This window comes from Vigna umbellata, chromosome 3 (assembly GCF_029865625.1).
Source record: "Vigna umbellata cultivar VRB3 chromosome 3, Vumbellata_1.0, whole genome shotgun sequence".
Taxonomy (NCBI): Eukaryota; Viridiplantae; Streptophyta; class Magnoliopsida; order Fabales; family Fabaceae; genus Vigna; species Vigna umbellata.
In genome coordinates, this window is record NC_142167.1 from 42575420 (window position 1) to 42586374 (window position 10955).

At 35.1% G+C, this 10955-nt stretch overlaps 1 pseudogene; it reads left to right on the forward strand.

The window, feature by feature from the left end:
* Positions 1 to 3040: 3040 nt before the first annotated feature.
* On the forward strand, positions 3041 to 4078 carry LOC124837701 (cytosolic sulfotransferase 15 pseudogene; annotated as a pseudogene).
* The last annotated feature ends 6877 nt before the right edge of the window (positions 4079 to 10955 follow it).

Here is a 10955-nt window from a genome sequence, read left to right on the forward strand (position 1 = left end):
AAATCGTATAAGGGACACTACTTCTTCATTTAAAGTCTTTTGACGCCTCCCACTTGTCCAAATACATTAAAAAAGTTGGCCTAAATACGTAATTTCAAAACCATTTTTACCTATTTCGATAAAACAACCCAAGAATTCCTTTCTTTTGTTTTCCCCATTTGTTTGTTCAATAGGTCGTGGGGGTGGTCATGAACTGGGCGTTGACCATGATACGCAGTCTTGCATTGCATAGACCCTAACATGATGGAAGCTAAGTGTAATGAGTTCTTGTGGGTATGATGGACCCTTTGGCACCATTGGGGTAAAGAGGTTGAAGAGTATTGGGATGATTGATAGTATCCCAGGAATGAAGGCCCTGGAGGTTGGAGAAATTGATGGTGCCCAATGGTATGTTAGCCTTATAATTTCCCACCAAAGAATTGACTCTATCCACTTGAGAATCGATTTTCCTCGCCTACGTGGACACAACGTGAAACTGATCCTACATGTGTGTGTAGAGAATTGTACACAGTGAATTAAAGCAAGGACGAAAAGGTAAAATAAATTGGATGGATTTGGCTTTCTTTCGCCATTTTACTCACAAGCGCAGGTCTCAAACCATCCTCCCTATTTTCCATCGTCACAAATCGCTTCACATCAACCACATAAATAAACGACTAGCATATATGCGCCTTTTCTTCTTTAGGAAGAATATTTCCTTCTAAACAAACAAAACTAAATGAAATTATGCTGGAAAAATGACCTTGATCATCTCGAACTTGAGTGAACTTTCATTCATAGTATTTATTAGAAACTTCCATGTAATTGAAAGAATTTTTGTCAATAATTAAAAATTGAAAATGTATTTTGATTAAAGGTGAAAACTTTAACAAAAATTAATTTATTTTGATTAATTACTTTTTTTACTTTATACAAGAGGTAACAAAATAGATATAATTAGACATAGTAATATTTAATTGAAAATGTAGATTGATTAAATTCACTATGATTAATCTATTAAATTCTTGTTTTTAGTTTTATTTTGATTAAGAATAAGAATACGAACAAATGAGAATTTATATTGATTAGTATAATTATTTTAAAAGATTTTTAGTGATTTTTGATATATTTTGGAATTTGAAATTGCTTCTTAAAATTATATTTTCTTTCTACTCTCTTGTATTTTTATAAAGCTTTCGTAGAAGTAGTTTAGATTCAAACATTTTCAAAATTCTCTTATTGTTTCAATCCACTTTACAATATAATTCATTGAGTTCTTTCTAATCCTTTCTCTCCTTATATTTCAGTAATACAATTTTACTTTACACACCTACTCTTGTTATGGATTTATAAATTCTCATTGGTTGGTTTACTAGTTTTAGATTTGATTTTCTATAATGTTCGAATTTCTTAAATATTTTCAATTACGTCATGAATTGAATTTAGGTTTATGTTTAATTCATGTTATTAGTTTGAAATGAATACGAAGGATCAATTCTGACTAGTTAACTAGAATAAGAAATTCTAGAAACACACAAGTTTCGTTTAATGATTATAAATAGACGTAGAAATCAATTCACAAACCTAAGTAGAAAACCAGAGAATTAATCATTATTTTTCACGTAAATTTAATTATATTATTTTTATTCGTGATTAGAAGTCTAAAAGCTTTAAAATCTCAATAAACTTAATTCAGAAATTTTGAATTTGAAATTAGAATAATGTTCAATGCTCCTTGTGAACACGAACTAGGTTAAACCCCAGTTTCTATCTTTGTAAGGAACTAAGGGTTCATCATATATGTTCTAATTGTGTTAGACATAGATTCCCATTATCAATAAAATAATCCAATAGGAGATTTATTAGCAACTTGATTTGCTAATTGTCGTTTGATGAATAAATTTTCTCTCAAAATTAGTGGAAGAGAAAGAATTACGTACAGTTAAAAAAAATATTATCGAAATCATCGTTATCTCATCTTAATTCTTTTATAAAAGATTGTCAATTAAATTTTTTTATTTACAAATATTAGTCAATCAAGTATGGGATTTAATGACACAAAAAATAACTAAGTCACATGTACCAATATTACTATTTTAATTAAAATTAGTGTCATTGGACAATATAATATAGCTAATGAATCTTAATTGCTCTTGAAATGTAGTAAACGTATTAGTTCCAAAGATAATCCTCAAGGAGAAATTGAGGTAAACAAATAAGAAAATCCAATAATTAAGGTGAAAATTCCAAAAAAGATTCAATTGAGGAAGTGAAATTTCCAAACAATTCTTATGGCATATTACAGACTTGATCCCAGAAGAATTTGTCGTACTTAACAATTATGAGATTTCAACAAATTATATATTGAATAAGACAATATTAAGAGACTTTCATATGAAAGTGCTTAAAAGTTTCTCTATGAATAAATCATATTTATTATGAATGATTATAAAGTCTCTAGATATATATAGATAAAGATGCTATACTTTAACAAAAGGTTCTGAAATCTTGAGTTATAAATGTATCTTACTAAATATATTAACATAACAAAAAATTATAAAAGATTTAAATTTTAAAACACGACCGATTGTAAATATTTTCTTAGTTATAAATTATTCAAAATATGTTTTTTTTAATAATTATCATAAAATTCAATAATTTATATCTTTTAACTAAATCAAACATAAAAATATTACCAAAAAAGAGCAAACAATTAACCTCCGTTGCTTGTTCTCATCGTGTCATTGTCAGTGCTGATATTTGGCAAATATCATAAGTTTATAAAACATTTGTTATGATGTCCATTGCCCTAATGATATAGCTAAAAATTAAAAAAACTAAAACTTTTTATTAAAAAATTAATAAACTAAATGGCCATTTCAATATTAAAAAAAAATCTTTTAAAATTACTAACCATTTGCTTAAATGTATATAAAACCAATATTAAATCATTAGTAAGATTCTTTCCCACTTGAACTAATTTATATTAAATCATTTGTCACTACCTTATATAAAAGCAAGCTACCATTACCACAAAAAAGCAAGCTACCATTATACAAATCTCTTAGATTTCACAAAAAACCAATCAATGGAAGAGAAAGAAGTAAGTGAAGAAAACAAACGAAGCCATGATTGTAAGGAGTTAATTGTCTCTCTTCCTAGAGAGAAGGGTTGGATAACACCTTATCTCCATTTATTCCAAGGATTTTGGTATTCATCAAGTGAAATCCAAGCCATAAACACTTTTCAAAATCACTTCCAAGCTAAAGACAATGATATTATTGTTGCTAGTGTTCCAAAATCAGGAACCACTTGGTTGAAAGCCCTAACCTTTGCCATTGTCAAACGCCAAAATTTTCCTATCTCAGAGAACCATCCTCTACTTGTTTTCAATCCCCATGAACTTGTGCCTCCATTTGAATTTGTCATTTATGATGAAACTAATTGGCAAGTTCATGAGCTACCCAAAATGCCAGAGCCAAGACTTTTTGGAACCCATGTTCCATTTGCTTCATTGGCCAAATCAATCAAAGAGAGAAATACTAAGATCATTTACATTTGTAGGAACCTATTTGACACTTTCATATCTACCTGGGTTTTTGTCAACAGAATTATGCCTGAGTTTTTGCCTGCATTACCTCTAGAGGAAGCTTTTGAAAGGTACTGCAAAGGGATAATTGGATTTGGTCCATCATGGAACCATATACTTGGCTATTGGAGAGAGAGCATTGCAAGACCAGATAAGGTTTTGTTCTTGAAGTACGAAGATGTTAAAGAAGATGTTGTCTTTAATGTTAAAAAAATTGCAGAATTCTTGGGGTATCCTTTCACTAAAGAAGAGGAAAGTAATGGAGTGATTGAAAATATAATTAAGTTGTGTAGCTTTGAACATATGAAGGAATTGATGGTAAATAAATGTGGAACCATGGGCAAAGGAAGGATAGTTGAGAATAAGTATTTCTTTCGGAAGGCAGAAATAGGAGATTGGGTAAATTATTTTTCTCCTCCAATGGTTGAAAAATTATCCAAAATTATAGAGGAAAAATTAAGTGGGTCGGATCTATCATTTAGATTGTGTGATCTTAATAATAGTACTTAGTCAATATGTTTTGACATAGTTGTTTATTTAAATAAATGGTTTGGAAAAAAAATCATAAACTAAAATTCACTAGTAAAAAATTGGGTTTTTACAGCGCACATTATGCCACGGTTCAACAAAAACCGCAGCATAATGGTGCGCGGTGGCAGTTTTGTAAATAAATCGAACATATATGCCGCGGTTCTGCTCCAAACCGCGGCATATACTCCAGTCAACCATTGCCTTTGACGCCACGTATGAATAAAAAATTAAATAACAGAGTATATGCCGCGGTTCTCTGCACAACCGCGGCATATACCCTGCCAATTTATTGCAGGTGCTGACTGGGTCAGAGAATTTGAAAAGTTACAGGGGGTATATGTCGCGGTTCTCTGGGCAACCGCGGCATATATCCCCTGTAACGTCTCAACTTCTCTGCCAGTCAGAGAATTTCAGAAGTTACAGGGGGTATATGCCGCGGTTGCCCAGAGAACCGCGACATATACCCCCTGTAACTTCTGAAATTCCCCAGAAGGCAGTTGGGGAGACAGTTGTGTTGAGGACGTTACAGGGGTATATGCCGCGGTTCTACGAGCAACCGCGACATAATCTCCTATCTGAAATTAATTTAATATGTATTTGAAATATTTCGAGGTATATACCGCGGTTGCCCGCTGAACCGCGGCATATAGTTTGAATATAATTTCAAAAATGCCATTTAGGATTATTTATTTAATCAGTATATGCCGCGGTTGGGCGTGAAACCGCGGCATATACCTATATTATACCGCGGTTAAGTAGTGAACCGCGGTAGATTCCCCCGTTCAGAGTTAAAAATTAAAACTTTGAACAGTGATTCGTCTTCTTCGCGTGCCTCACTGTTTTCGCGTTTTCTTCTTCTCCGAACCACCAATCATCTCAGATATTGCGTTTTTCACCGTTTAAACTCAAGATTGTTCGGTCATTATTCATTTTTGACGATAAAAACGAGTTTTACCCGATCAAAATCGTGATTTCGTTGCGTTTTTCACCCTCTCCGCCGCCGTTGTGTTGCGTTTTTCACCCTCTCCGCCGCCGTTCCTCTTCCAGGTATTTATGTCCTTTTGCATTCTTAACGTGATTTCTTCATTAGTTTTTGCATAATGCTATAGTTTTGATAATGTATGAAGTTTCTATAGTTTTGGTAATGTATGGTATAATTTTTGCTTTAATTTTGATAATGCATGAAATTGTTATAGTTTTGGTAATGTATGGAATGATTTTTGCTATAGTTTTGGTAATGTGTGTTGTAGTTCTTGTATTATTTATAAACCTTAAAATATTATTTATGTAATATTTAGGAATATGGATCGAAATTGGATTAATTTACCACGTATTAGTGCTGAGTACGAGAGAGGTGTAGAGGAATTTATACAATTTGCGCAACGTAATGAGGGGAGAACTGATGATGAAGTGAAGTTTAGATGTCCTTGTGTGAACTGTTTGAATGGGAGAAAGTTGAACGCAACTCAAATTAGAGAACATCTTATATGTGATGGTTTTCTAAGATGCTATACAACATGGATCTGGCACGGCGAAGAAATGGATTTTCCCACTGACTCTCAAAGTGTAAATGTTACTGATTCCACCATGGAAGAAGATCGACCGGATGAAGACAAATTGGAGGACATGATCCGCGATGTTGGAGCAGAAAATTTTGCCAAAGCTCATGTGTATGAGACGATGTCGACTGATGCAGAAACACCTTTGTATGTCGGTTCAACTAAGTTCACACGTTTATCAGCGGTGTTAAGGCTCATGAATTTGAAGGCGAGCAATGGATGGACTGATAAGAGTTTTACAGAACTGTTGACGTTGTTGAATGAAATGTTGCCAGATGGAAATACACTGCCCACTCGTAATTATGATGCGAAGAAAATTCTTTGTCCAATGGGTATGGAGTATAAAAGGATACATGCTTGTCCCAATGACTGCATTTTGTATAGGAAAGAGTTTGAATTTTTGACAAAGTGTCCAAAATGTGGCTTATCACGATACAAGTCAAAAAACAATAGTGAAGATAATGGTCGGATAGAAAAAAATGGATCTGCTTTGAAAGTAGTTTGGTACCTTCCAATAGTGCCCAGACTTAAGCGTTTGTTTGCGAATCCCAAAGATGCTAAAAATGTTAGATGGCATGCAGATGAGAGAAAAATTGATGGGCTGCTTCGTCATCCAGCTGATTCAAAGCAATGGAAAAATATTGATCGACAATTCCCCGAATTTGGTAAAGAGTGTAGAAATCTTAGGCTTGGTTTAGCCACTGATGGAATGAACCCATTTGGTAATCTGAGTACCAATCACAGTTGTTGGCCAGTTATATTGATAATTTACAACTTATCTCCTGCATTGTGCATGAAGAGGAAGTACATGATGTTGTCTATGATGATATCTGGTCCAAAGCAGCCTGGAAATGACATAGATGTTTATCTAAGCCCACTAGTTGAAGACTTGAAGGTTTTGTGGGTTGATGGGGTTGAAATATTTGATGCATTCGCTTCAGAGACTTTTATGATGCGTGCAATGTTATTTTGCACCATTAATGACTTTCCTGCTTATGGTAATTTGTCAGGATACAGTGTCAAGGGTCATAAAGCGTGTCCTATATGTGAAGAAAACACTGCAGCTCATCAATTGAAACATGGAAGAAAGACGGTGTATCTGCGTCATCGGAGATTTCTAAAACGTAATCATCCATATCGAAGGTTAAAAAAAGCATTCAATGGAGATCAAGAGAGGGATGAAGCACCAAATCCACTTACTGGCCTTCAAGTTCTTGAAAAAGTTAATAAAATACATCATGTATTTGGGAAAACATCGAAGAAGTCATCTGTAACGACCCCTTGGAAGAAGAAATCAATATTCTTTGATCTTCCATATTGGTCAAAGTTAGATGTTCGACATTGCATAGATGTGATGCATGTAGAAAAGAATGTGTGTGATAGCTTGATTGGTACATTACTCAACATTCAGGGAAAGACAAAAGATGGAGTGAATGCTCGTTTGGATTTGGTTGACATGAATATCCGAGAAGAGTTGGCACCCAAGGAGATTGGTAAACGTACTTATTTGCCCCCTGCATGTTACACAATGTCTAGACAAGAGAAGATAAGTTTTTGTGTATGTTTAAAGAGTATCAAAGTACCACAAGGATACTCTTCAAATATGAAGAGTTTAGTGTCAATGCAGGACTTAAAGCTTGTTGGCATGAAGTCTCACGATTGTCACGTCTTAATGCAACAGTTGTTACCGGTGGCTATTCGTGGAATTTTGCCCAAAAATGTTAGGCACACCATAAACAGGTTGTGTTCATTTTTCTCGTCAATATGTAGTAAAGCCATCGATCCTACAAAGTTAGATGAACTTCAAGGCGAGATTGTTATCATCTTGTGTCAACTAGAGATGTTTTTCCCTCCATCTTTTTTTGACATCATGGTACATTTACTTGTTCATTTGGTTAGAGAAATCAAGTTGTGCGGACCGGTATACTTAAGATGGATGTATCCAATTGAGCGTTATATGAAGATTTTGAAAGGGTACGTTAAAAATCCATATCGTCCTGAAGGTTCGATGATTGAAAGGTATATTGCTGAAGAAAGTATCGAGTTTTGTTCAGATTACATGACATCAACGAATCCAATAGGAGTTCCTCGCACAGCATGGTTGAATAAATTTTCTACAAGTAAAAGCATCCGAGGTGTCAATGTGGTGACAAAAGATCGCGAAGAATTGTTGCAAGCGCATCTTTATATATTGAACAACACAGATGAGGTGATCCCTTTTTTGGAAGCACACAAAGCCATTGTTAAGAATAAAAATCCAAGACAATCAGAGAAATGGCAATTGATGGAGCATAACAAAACATTTATGTCTTGGTTCAAATCTGAAATTGACAAAGAGCCACATTCTTCTGAAACTTTATTGTGGCTTGCAAATGGTTTGAAGTTTGATGTCATGTGTTGTACAGGTTATGAAGTCAATAATTGCACATTCTATACGAAGACTTTGGATGATAAAAGCACAGTACAAAATAGTGGAGTCAGTTTAGAAGCTGAGTCACTTCAATTTTCCACATCAAAAGATCAATCTCCTGTACTTGGATCAATGAGATATTATGGTATAATAGAAGAGATATGGGAGGTTGATTACACCAAGTTTTCCGTTCCATTGTTCAAGTGTAAGTGGTTTGACAATAAGAGTGGTGTGAAAATAGATGACTCGGGTATGACACTGGTTGATTTTCGCAAGGTGGGTTATCGAGACGAACCATTTATCATGGTACATCAAGCATCTCAAGTTTTTTATGTCAAAGATCCTGCGTCTGACCATTGGTATGTTGTTCTTCAAGGCAAAAAACAAATTGAAGTTAACGAAGACAATCTGATTAATATTGATATTGCTGACAACCATTCATTTCAAACTACAACAAATTTGGATGACCAATCTGTAGTTGACGATGATGTACATGCAATTCGGTCAGATCATGATGAGGGAATATACATATGATGAATCCATATCTTTATGTATGAATTTTCAATTTCTGTACTATTACATGTTTTGTTAATTTATATGATATTACATAAGTCTTGAAAGAAAATTTAATGTTGTTATTTATTTTGACAGATATATGGCTGATCATCCACATTCTTCAGGGGATGAGGCTCCCCCAACCAGATCCACTAGAGGACCCACTAGGATGAAACAACTATTAATGAGGAAAAATAGTGGTGAAAGAACTCCGGTGAATGTAAATGTCACCACGGGTGTGGCAACTGGCCCCCATGCAGATGACTTCCGATCATACCTTGGAGTAGTGGCACGTGATAGGATTAGCATTCTCATTCCATCTTTTGATCATGTGTCCGAGGGTGATCGGAACATTATTTGGCAAGATATATTGGTAAGTTAGTTAATAGCATTTGAATTAAAATTTGTTTATATTGATAATTTTGTACTTATACAACTTTATTATGTTTTTTTCAAATGACATTTGACATTCCAAATGTCCCAACACTTAGAAATAAGTGTTTGTCAACTGTTGCAGAAAATTTCAGAAACTTTAAAAGCAAGTTGACATCAAGGTACATCTTTGGACACCTTAAACATAAAAGTCCATGTAGTTCATATAAGTCCATTGATGAGGAGACTTGGCGGGTTTTTAAAGAGAGTCGGATGTCAGAGGAATGGCAGGTTAGTGTAGTTCATATTATTCAATTCCTCATTAACAAATATATATCATATGAACTGATTAATTAATGTGTATGTGACAGGCAATTAGAAGCAAAGCACAAGGAACAAGTGCTAAGAACAAAAACCCCCACCTATTATCTCGTGGTGGGTATAGGAAGCTTGAGGAGAAAATCCTCAAGCAAAAGGCAGATGCTATACCACCATCTCAGAGTGGTAGCCCTCCTCAGCCTCCTTCTCCACCGTCTAGACATGAGAAATGGAAGTTGGCCCGTATGCGACCATCGGGCACCTACTCTTCCGACACTGCACGAGAGATTTCTGAAAAAATTGTAAGTTATCACTGTTCCTAAAATAATAAATATTGTCATTATACATACTACATTAAACTATTTAAAGAATAATGGTGTTTTCAGGACGCCTTGGTTGAGCAGAGCTCCCAAGGCCAATTCACTCCAGAGGGTCGCCAGGATATTCTTGCTGCTGCAATTGGACGACCTGAGCACCCTGGACGTGTACGTGCTGCAGGTCCTGGAGTAGGAATTACAGATTATTTTGGGAGCTCTTCTCGTCAGCCTTCATATTCATACAGCGATACACAAAGGATGACAGAAGAGATCACAAAAAAGGTCCGACAAGACCTTATGCAGGAGATCAGGGCCGAGGTGAGGGCTGAATTCCAGATGCTATACCAGGAGCAGTTTCAGAGCATGCGCCCGGTGCAGTCTCCTATAGAGGAACATGTTATCCCTCCCCCTCCCACAGGTAAACTTAATAAACATTAATGTGCAATTATTTCTATCTCTTGTATAATCTAACATTTACTCTGACAGGGAGAAGCGGCAAAGGAAGTTGTTCCGCATCAGCCATCCCAGAGGATGACATGGACGATGGTAGTCCATGTCTGCTATACATTTTAGAAGATACTGAGATGGTGCTGGTAGCTCGTGGAACAGAGTTTAGGTCAGCGACTGTATGTCATGGTATGCAACTATTAGAGGATGAGGTGAAGGTCTCAGTGGATGAAATGATCATGCCAGATGCCTCGGTTCCACTGTCCACGGAAGAGATTTTCACTGTGGAACAAGCATATAAGTCGTTTATCACTTGGCCTAAATTTTTGGTTAAACCAGTTTCTGACCCCTCGGTATGAAATTCTTCTTTACACTTTTCAATTTTAAAGGTTTTTGATGTCAAAACTTATCTTATCTTTTCATGTAACAACAGACGCAGGCACAACAGAAGATTCCTTTATCTGAGGATGACCCTCTTTCTTCATTGCATCTACTTGCTGACATCCTTGATGATAAGCCTTTGGAGGTTCAGTATGATGCTAATGTATTTGGGCATGGCTCTGAGGTCCCAATATACCTTAATAGCCAAGATGTCCGTGAGCTTGCGTCGGGAACACAAGAGTTGAATATTTCAATTATTCAACTATGGACGATGTAAGTCTATGACCAATTATTTATATATAAAATTGATTTATATATCAAGTATCCTTATATCAAAGTTAATTTTTGATTTCAGGTATATGTCTGGGGTCACTAATAAGTTGGGGCGTTCTGATGATTATGGATTCATTGATCCCCAATCAATTCATCAATCAAATGATTTTGAGCATATCAACATGAGTCTGATAAGCAGTTTTCGAAGGGGCAAGAAAATATAC